This window comes from Hylobates moloch, unplaced genomic scaffold (genome assembly GCF_009828535.3).
Source record: "Hylobates moloch isolate HMO894 unplaced genomic scaffold, HMol_V3 SCAFFOLD_3, whole genome shotgun sequence".
NCBI lineage: Eukaryota > Metazoa > Chordata > Mammalia > Primates > Hylobatidae > Hylobates > Hylobates moloch.
The window spans coordinates 43,316,644-43,325,309 of record NW_026652278.1 but is presented as its reverse complement, the minus strand read 5'-3'; the positions used below and the strand labels follow the sequence as shown (position 1 = coordinate 43,325,309).

Here is an 8,666-nt window from a genome sequence, read left to right as displayed (position 1 = left end):
TTAATACTGCAGAAACTTCCTACTGAGTCACTTAATAATGACTCAGCTGCCATTTGGATCATTATTAAGAATAGCTTTGTGACATGACAGCTTTCAATCTCTCTGATTTCAATGCTGTGTTCCCTACCTCCACCCAATGACTCTGTTTTCTCTGCCGTAATTATCCCCTCTACATTTTCTGGCTCTGAATCTGGTTTGTTAAGATAATGTAAGAATGAATTGAGTAAGAGACTGGCTTGTTCTTACAGACTAGAGGACTGGGCCATTATCACAGATGATGTTTCTTGGTCTCAGTCCAGCTAGGGTGGAAAAGTGTGGAAATAAAAACTGAGAAAACGTCATAAACTCAGTAACTGTCAGGCAGCAGTGGCTGTAAATTTTCTACATAGCAGAGCTTAAGGTCAGTAACCTGGTTGGAAAGGAGAGTCTATAAGACTTATTTTCAAGCTACATTTATAGAGCAAGCATGCAGTTGTTGTTGTTTTTAATTCATACGGTATACTACAGATAAATTACAATAGCAAAGTTTGGTCAAGATGTTTTTGTTCATGCATTTCTTCAGATTTAGAAAATGATAACTATCCAGCTTAAATAATAAGCCTCCAAGGAGTGACCTGGGTGGTGGGATAGTTGATGGAGATTTAAAAGCAGGGAGGTTAAAACAGGACTCATTTTATTTCTAAAATTACCCTGGAACCATCTCTGCCTTGAGAAAGATAAGGAAGAAAAGAACCATGGAATAAGGTACAAAATCCACTGCTAGGTCAAGGTCACTAAGTAAATAATAATACACGTGGTGGGGTAAACAATTCCTGTTTCCTTTGATACTTGAAGTAGATTAAGGGTGCAGGTGCCAGGGAAGAAGAAGTGATCTTTTGCTGGAGACTTGGCTAAAAGGAAATTTTTGGCTACTTACAAGATTCAGCACATTTAATAGAGTATTAGAAAATACTGAGATGTTGATCACAGAAGTAATAGCATCCACAAGGCTGTATGCTTGATTGAGAAAAGGATTAATGAACAGGGTTCAGGATCAGGGAAAGACATTATGCAGCCTGAGTTTGCTCATGAGTTATCAGTGGCAATATAAGAGTCTCCCCACCTAATATTTGATACATTAATTATATAATTCCATTAAGTAACTTGTCTAATATAATATTGTGCTGAGAGCTCTTTTCTTGTGTTTCAAATATCCCCAAGAGTTTTCTGGGAAGCCATTGGAAAGTGGCATATTATCTAACAATATCCCATGAAATTGATTATCTGGGGAAACACATTATAAATCTCATGGATGAACGAACTACAACTTAGTAACATAACAACAATTATACCTCATGTTTATATAGGATTTAAGTCTCTACAAAAAGCATTCTTATTCTCTGTCATCCTCGTAGCATCTAGCATAGTACCTGGCATTACCTCAAGATATCCTAAAAACAAACCTGCAAGATATGCTTTATCTTCCTCTGACATATGGGAAAACTGTGACATATATAGTATAAGCAACTTGCCCCAAATCCAAGGACAAGTAGCGATAGAAATATAATTTGAACCCAGATATTCTAAGTTCTAGTGTCATGCTCTTCCATAACATCACAGCTGGCTGCTCTTTGTAAACCTGTTCAGCTACATCTGGAAATGTGCATGTAGCTTCCAAAGTCATCTGACTCACTCCATGACACTCATGCTTTGATATCAAGACGATCCCCTCCTTCACCTTCCTCTAGTGCTTTACTGTTCCTGTCTGGCTGCACTTACCACTCACTGCCTTACGGTGTCCATGTTGTGTAATATGGTTTTCCTCTGCTGAAAACTCCTTGAGAGTGGATAAGGACTAATCTCAATTATCTTTGTTTTCTCCACAGAATCCAACTCAGTGCCTGGCTTATGGTAGAAATTAGTAAATACTTGCCCCTGGTTGATAAAGTGCTCAAATTGCAGCTCTAAGTGCTGTATGGTTCCATAAGAAAATTATCATGAAAAATCTAGCTTTCTGGTCTCGGCCGCAGAAGCGAGATGATGAAGGGAACGTCATCGTTTGGAAAGCGTCGCAATAAGATGCACACACTGTGCCGCCGCTGTGGCTCTAAGGCCTACCACCTTCAGAAGTCGACCTGTGGCAAATGTGGCTACCCTGCCAAGCGCAAGAGAAAGTATAACTGGAGTGCCAAGGCTAAAAGATGAAATACCACCGGAACTGGTCGAATGAGGCACCTAAAAATTGTATACAGCAGATTCAGGCATGGATTCCATGAAGGAACAACACCTAAACCCAAGAGGGCAGCTGTTGCAGCATCCAGTTCATCTTAAGAATGTCAACAATTAGTCATGCAATAAATGTTCTGGTTTTAAAAAATAAAAAAAAAAAAGAAAATTATCATGAAAAATCTATTATCTGGGGAATTGTCCTTTTCTACTGAACTCAGGATTTGACTGGAGAAGAAGCTTGACTTGAGCCAGGTCAGCCAGGCTCATTGTGATCACTGAGGCCATCCTTGGGGGACTTTGAGCAGACTCTCCAGCTTCTTCCCTCTTCAACCACAGTGTCTGAATGGCCTTTCTATTGACTTCAGTGTTTTCTCCCAAAAGTTCTGTTTGAAGTGTGGTGGTTTATGGATATTTTGGTTCCTCTCTGTGGAAGAGGCATTTCCCAGCTGCATCTAGTCGGCCATCTTGCTGGAAACTTGAGACCTTCTCCTCATTTTTAAATTCAAGTAGGAGAATACTGGTAAGTTGGAAATGAATAGTATTGAGGACAGGGAGGTAAGAGTTGGGGATGTTAATCTAAGGGGGCTAGTTAGGAGGGCTGATTAGAGGTAACAAGCAGAGAAAAACACATCATTGCTGAGCTAGTGCTTTGCTCTAGGTGCTCTGGCTACATTCACTTATTATTTTATTTACTTAACATCTCTGAGAAGTTGGTATTATTACCCATTTTTAGTAGTAGTAAGCTGAAGCTCATAGTTCTTCAGAAGCCTCTCAAAGCCACTAAGCTCCTGATTTGGAGTTGAAACTGTGTGCGCCAGAGTTCATGTTCCACTACCACCCCACACTGTTTCCCAGCAAACTTGCAGTTACAAGCGTATATTAGCATGTACTTCACATAAGCTTCCTGAGCTTCTCATGTTCCCTTTACAGGGCTTAGGGGAGTGGGTCCAGGGCATAAGGGTGATGACAGCCAGGGAAAAAGAGATAGGACAGTACATCATAGAATTGGAGGGATATGGGTAAGGATTTATCTGCTTATTGCCTCAGGCTGCCACAATTTTAGAAACCCTATCATTGAATGGGCCTTTCTTGGGAAACTATTGCCAAAGCTTTTTAAAGAACAATAACACAGGTGTTGGTGCTTGAAGAACTGATTTTTGTAGGTCCAATCAATTTTAGTCTTGGATGTGTTATCCTTCTTCTGTCTTGTGCTACCTTGTGATCTCTTATTCAACAAACATGACAATAGTCATGGTAACTGTAATAATAATAATTGATGCAATTATAATAATAGGGCTAACCTTAATTCTACTCATATGAGATTTTACTCATAGTAATAATTATAGTGATGCTTCTGTGTGCTTGGCACTTTCTCATGTGCTTTTAAAAGCATTACCTCATTTAAATATAAGTGTAGATAAAGTCCCCTGCATTTGTCATACCAAAAACAAGGTAAAAGAGGACATATCAGTTGTGTTTAAACTATCCTCTGTGCTGTCCACTTGGAGGCTTTAACTCTTCAAGCTTTGTGTCCTCCACTGTGGGTCTCTGTTGGGTGATCTCATTAACGATTTGTCTCCACTTTCCAAGTAGAGAAAGATGGTGACATTTGAGAAGAGTGTGCTCTAAGTAGGTTGCTTGCATACATTATCTGAGAAAACCTCATGTTCTGTTCATCAATCTTTGCACCATAGGAAGACTAAGAAATGAAACGTGCTTGGCTCCAGCTCCCAGCACTTACATTAGGAAATAATTGTCTGGCTGCTTAGAGCGGCATCTGTTCTTGCTGAGTGTTGCTGCACTTGGAGCTCTAAGCCCTGTAGGTCGTACCCAGCCAAAAGAACCAGATACACTATGGCAGAGGTGATTAGGTTTTTACATGTAAAATGGGCTTCAGGAATAGGTGGCTTTCTGGAGCCCTGATTTTTTTTCATCCAGATGACCTGTGGCACATTGAAAAGAGAGAATGCACAATTTACTACAAAGGGCTGTTTTTTTTGGTTGTTGTTTGTTTTTTTGTTTATTTATTTTTACAGCTTATATATTCCTACAGTGCAGTGCAGTTGTTAAGTCTTTACACTCTGCTCTCAGACATTAAGAAAAGAAATTGGGGCTTTTAGTAGAAAGGTTAGTGGTATGTCTTTCATGAATTAGCATGTATTCCTAAACAGGTAAAAAATGTAGTCTGGGCAGACTGGTGCCTATGCACTATTTTGCTCATAGATGAGCCACTCATCTTAGGAGGCAGAGTGGAAACCAGGGAAGAATTCTTAGCTGACGATTCTTCTCATGGCTGATCTCGTGATTTGTTGTCTGGTGTTCATTAAGTGGCTTAATTTTTGTGGAATCTGAAAGTCATAAATACATTGTAAATGCTGTTAACCTTCAGAATCCACAGCTTACCTTCTCTCTCAATGGAGCAGTTCCATTCTGCTTGTCTTTATTTGACGCACTTCACTGGTTACTGAAGATATTCCTTCTAAATAGCTTTTAGACAGCAATATTCTCCCTTTCCTCAGCTAGAAGTTCACGATGTGCCCCATTTCTTTGCTAGAGTGTGACTACTTGAGCTCTGCCCCCGGCACATCATAGGGGTAAGTCAGAACTAAACTCTTGCTCTCACTTTTTATTAAATATCTTGTGATTCTCTTAGGTTCATGAGTATCCAGGGTGCTTCAGTGCTATGTAAAACACAGACTGGAAAATTTGCAGGTGATGTACCAAAGTGCAGAAACAGTTGGTGTCTGACTGCAGTGTGACAATCTGTCCAGGCACGTTGTTGTTGGAAAAGTAGTCTGAAATTGGTCTTCAAATTTGAGCACTGTCTGGGTGTTAACACAATGCTCACAAGAGCTATCCATTTCCCTACTGACTGAAAAAAGATCTACCAAGACCTGACCAATTCCAGCATTCCCAAGTGTGTTAGGCTGTTCTTGAGTTGCAGTAAAGGAGTACCTGAGACTGGGTAATTTATTTTAAAAAAAGAGATTGGCTCATAGTTCTGCAGGCCATACATTCATGGCACCAATATCTGCTTGGCTTCTGGTAAGAGCATCAGTAAACTGATAACCAAGGCAGAAGGCAAAGCAGGGGCAGTGAGTGGGAACAAGGAAGAGGAAGGTGCTAGGCTCTTTAAACTATCAGCTCTCTTGTGAACTATCAGAATGAGAACTCATTCATTACCATGGGGAGGGCACTAAGTCATCCATGTGGGATCTTCCCCCATGATCCAATCACCTCCTACCAGCCCCACCCCCCACATTGGGGATTTCAACATGAGATGTAGAGGGGACAAATATTCAAATCATATCACCAAACAATGATGCTGTTGGGTGCCAGATAATTTACAGGCTCAGAGCCCCAACATTTTTCCTACATCCTGTTTCTCCTTTAGAGTGTTCACACTTCACCTTTGAGAATGGGACCAAGAGGTCAAAAGGAAAGATTCCACCTGCCATTCAGGACCTCAGAACTTCCAAAGACCTTCAAATCATGAAGGAAACGGCGTAGACCTTCTCTGTTGCAAAGGTGAATAACCACTTCTCTTAGCCATCTATACCACTAAGTAGCATTTTTACTTTGGGCAAACCACTTACATGCCTTTGAGTGTTGGGAGATAAGACCTGCCTTAACAGAGTACAGTGATGATTAAATGAGATGATACTACACGCTGAGGATGAGAGAAGTGATTTATAAATGCTAAAATTGTGGCACCAACATTAAGTGTCATTTTTGTTATTCTTAGTAATTATTATTTAATTTATTTATAATTGCAAGTTTTGATGAGTTTCCCAAAGTAATTAATTTTTAGACCTATTGTTCAGTCTTTCTCAACACTTGTGGAAATTCCAGAAACATAAGACAAGAATTCTCAACCAAGTTACCAAAAAGGATTTAATTAACAGAAACTATTATACATATATGTGGAGTGTGTGTGTGTGTGTGTGTGTGTGTGTGTGTGTGTGTGTGTGAAACGTTAAGTGGGTAGACAGCATGTAGACATTAAATTTCTGGCTAGTCTTGGTCTGAAAATCATTCCCTTCTTATCAAATGCTTGTTAGAGTCAGCCTCTTCTCAAACGCTCATGAAAGTTTTTTAGAGTGCCTTTACTTCCATCTTCAGCCTATGGAAATTTTCTATAACACTACTAAACATGATGAATCTTGAAAGCAGGGAGATGTTAATTCTCGTTTAGCTGGGCCTCCAGCAAAAGGTTATTTCTCCTTTGGAGCCCACTTCTACCCCACTTCTGCACCTGTGCCACCTTTCAGTTTGCACTCTCTTTACTCCCCTCCTTTCATGGAAATGTTCTTGGCAGCAATTGCCCATCCAGTTTCTCCCTCCCCAAGACCTTCCCTAAATTTTCTAGAGAGAGGGAAATTATTCCCTTCTTGCAATTATTGTTTATTATTTGTATCACATATTCTGCCACAATAGGGGGTTACTTTCTGTCTCCAATTGGTCTTCAGTGGTGTTCACTGACCACTGAATACCCAGATCCTTTTGTTTTAATTGTGCTGAAAAATAAGCAGCAACAGTGTACCAAGTTGGACTCATAACTGGAAGAATTTAATGCAGCTTCCCAAATTCATGAGTTATTCCCCAAAAGTTATGTTTGAGGAATCTGACTCATGAACTATATGATCTATATAAGCAGAAACATTTCCTAAGAGAAATTACCATTCCACAGTTTTATTTTTCCCTGAGACACAAAGCATGAGAAATAATGTAATTTAATACAACATAATGCAAAGAATAGACCATTACTCACACAAAACAGTGCATTGCTAAGCAGCTGACAAGAATTCCTAGGAAACTTCCTGCAGTAGCAATCTACATGAGCAATAGCTAAAGAATATAGTTCTCTCTTTCTCTCACCAGATGGTCAATATACACTATTTTAGCTACACAGGAGAATTCAGAATCATAGAAGAGCATTTAACACAATCCATCAACAGTGCTTCTCAAAAATCAGTATAAATAAGAATAACTGAAAGATCTTGTTAAAAATTCAGACCCCCACATCCTCGTTCCATAGATGCTGGGCAGGTGTAGATTCAGGTTAGAGACCAAGCAAATGTGTATTTAATGAACACTCCAGGGAATCTGGATGCAGTTGATCCATAAGCCACACTTAAAGTAACATTACATCTACACCACAGATACAAAACTGCAAATGCAGAAATATAAATCAGTGTGCTCAAGGTCAAAAACTAACTTATCAGCAGAGCCAGAACAAGGAATAATAATACTGTGTAAAATGATTTATGTATAATTAGAAACAAGTGTCCTGCATTCCACGCAAAAAAAAAAAAATCCCACCTGTAAGTTACCTTTTAGTTCCTTACATACCTTTCTTCATCATCCAGACTTCATTAAAATATTTATTGAGCATCTACTATGATAAAACACCAAGAGTGAAATGTTTAAAGATAGAGACTTGGTCTCCTTCCTAACAGAGCTTACAATATAGCAGATTATTTACAGAAATAAGAAAGAATATATAATAAAAATGAAAAAGATGTTCTGGTTAAAGCAAGACATTCTTATGAATCCACTCAATAATCTAGCAGTTAATGTAATAAGAATGAGGAGAGACATTTCAAATAATCACTTGTCCATTTATTCCTTTATTCCACATTTTTATGCTTTGTATATATGTGCAAAGCACTATGCTAGGCATTGTGGATACAGCGGAAAATATGAAAGGCAACATCTCTGGCTTCTTGGAGGATAATTTCTAGTGGGATGAGGAATAAATAATAAACATAACTAAACAACACAGATGCATACTAAGAAAAGTGCTCCAAAGGAAATAAATAGGTTAGTGCAATATCATATGAGGAAGGAGTAGAGGGTAGTTGAAATATAATGACCAGAGAAAGCCACTTTTGGAAAATAACATTTTATCTGATATCTGAAAACTACATGGGAAGCAGCCATGCAAAACATTGGAGAAGAGAACAGCATCCCAGGTAAACAGAACAGCAAATAGAAAACCCATGAGACAGGTGTAAGCTAGTCATGTTATAGAAACAGAAGGAAGACCAACTTGGCATTGTATTGGAGCATAGGGAATGAAAAAGAAAGTAGTATGACATGAAGTTTGAGATGCAGTCAGCGGCCAGAGATTTTAGGATCCTATAAGTCACGATAAGGAATTTGCATTTCATACCATGTGCAGTGGTCAGCTGTGAAAAGTAGGAAGATTAGATTATTTAATTTGCATTTTTAAAGCTTACTGCATAATGGGTGAAGAATGAATCGAAAGGGAGAATGGACATAGGAGGAAAACAAGTTAAAAGACTACTACTGTAGTTCAAGGATGCTTCCATGCTTAAAGTGTGAGGACGGCCATTATGCAGAAGCAAGGAAAAGGGAGATGGACGGGTATTGGGACATCTCTTGTCATTTTTAGTAGGTCTCACTATGTGCACAGGTCCTCCTCGCTAAAGAAG

The 8,666-nt window shown here is 39.0% G+C and overlaps 1 pseudogene; it reads left to right on the top strand.

Moving 5' to 3' along the window:
* The first annotated feature begins 2,016 nt into the window (after nt 1–2,016).
* On the top strand, nt 2,017–2,363 carry LOC116478732 (large ribosomal subunit protein eL37-like; annotated as a pseudogene).
* Nucleotides 2,364–8,666: the final 6,303 nt, after the last annotated feature.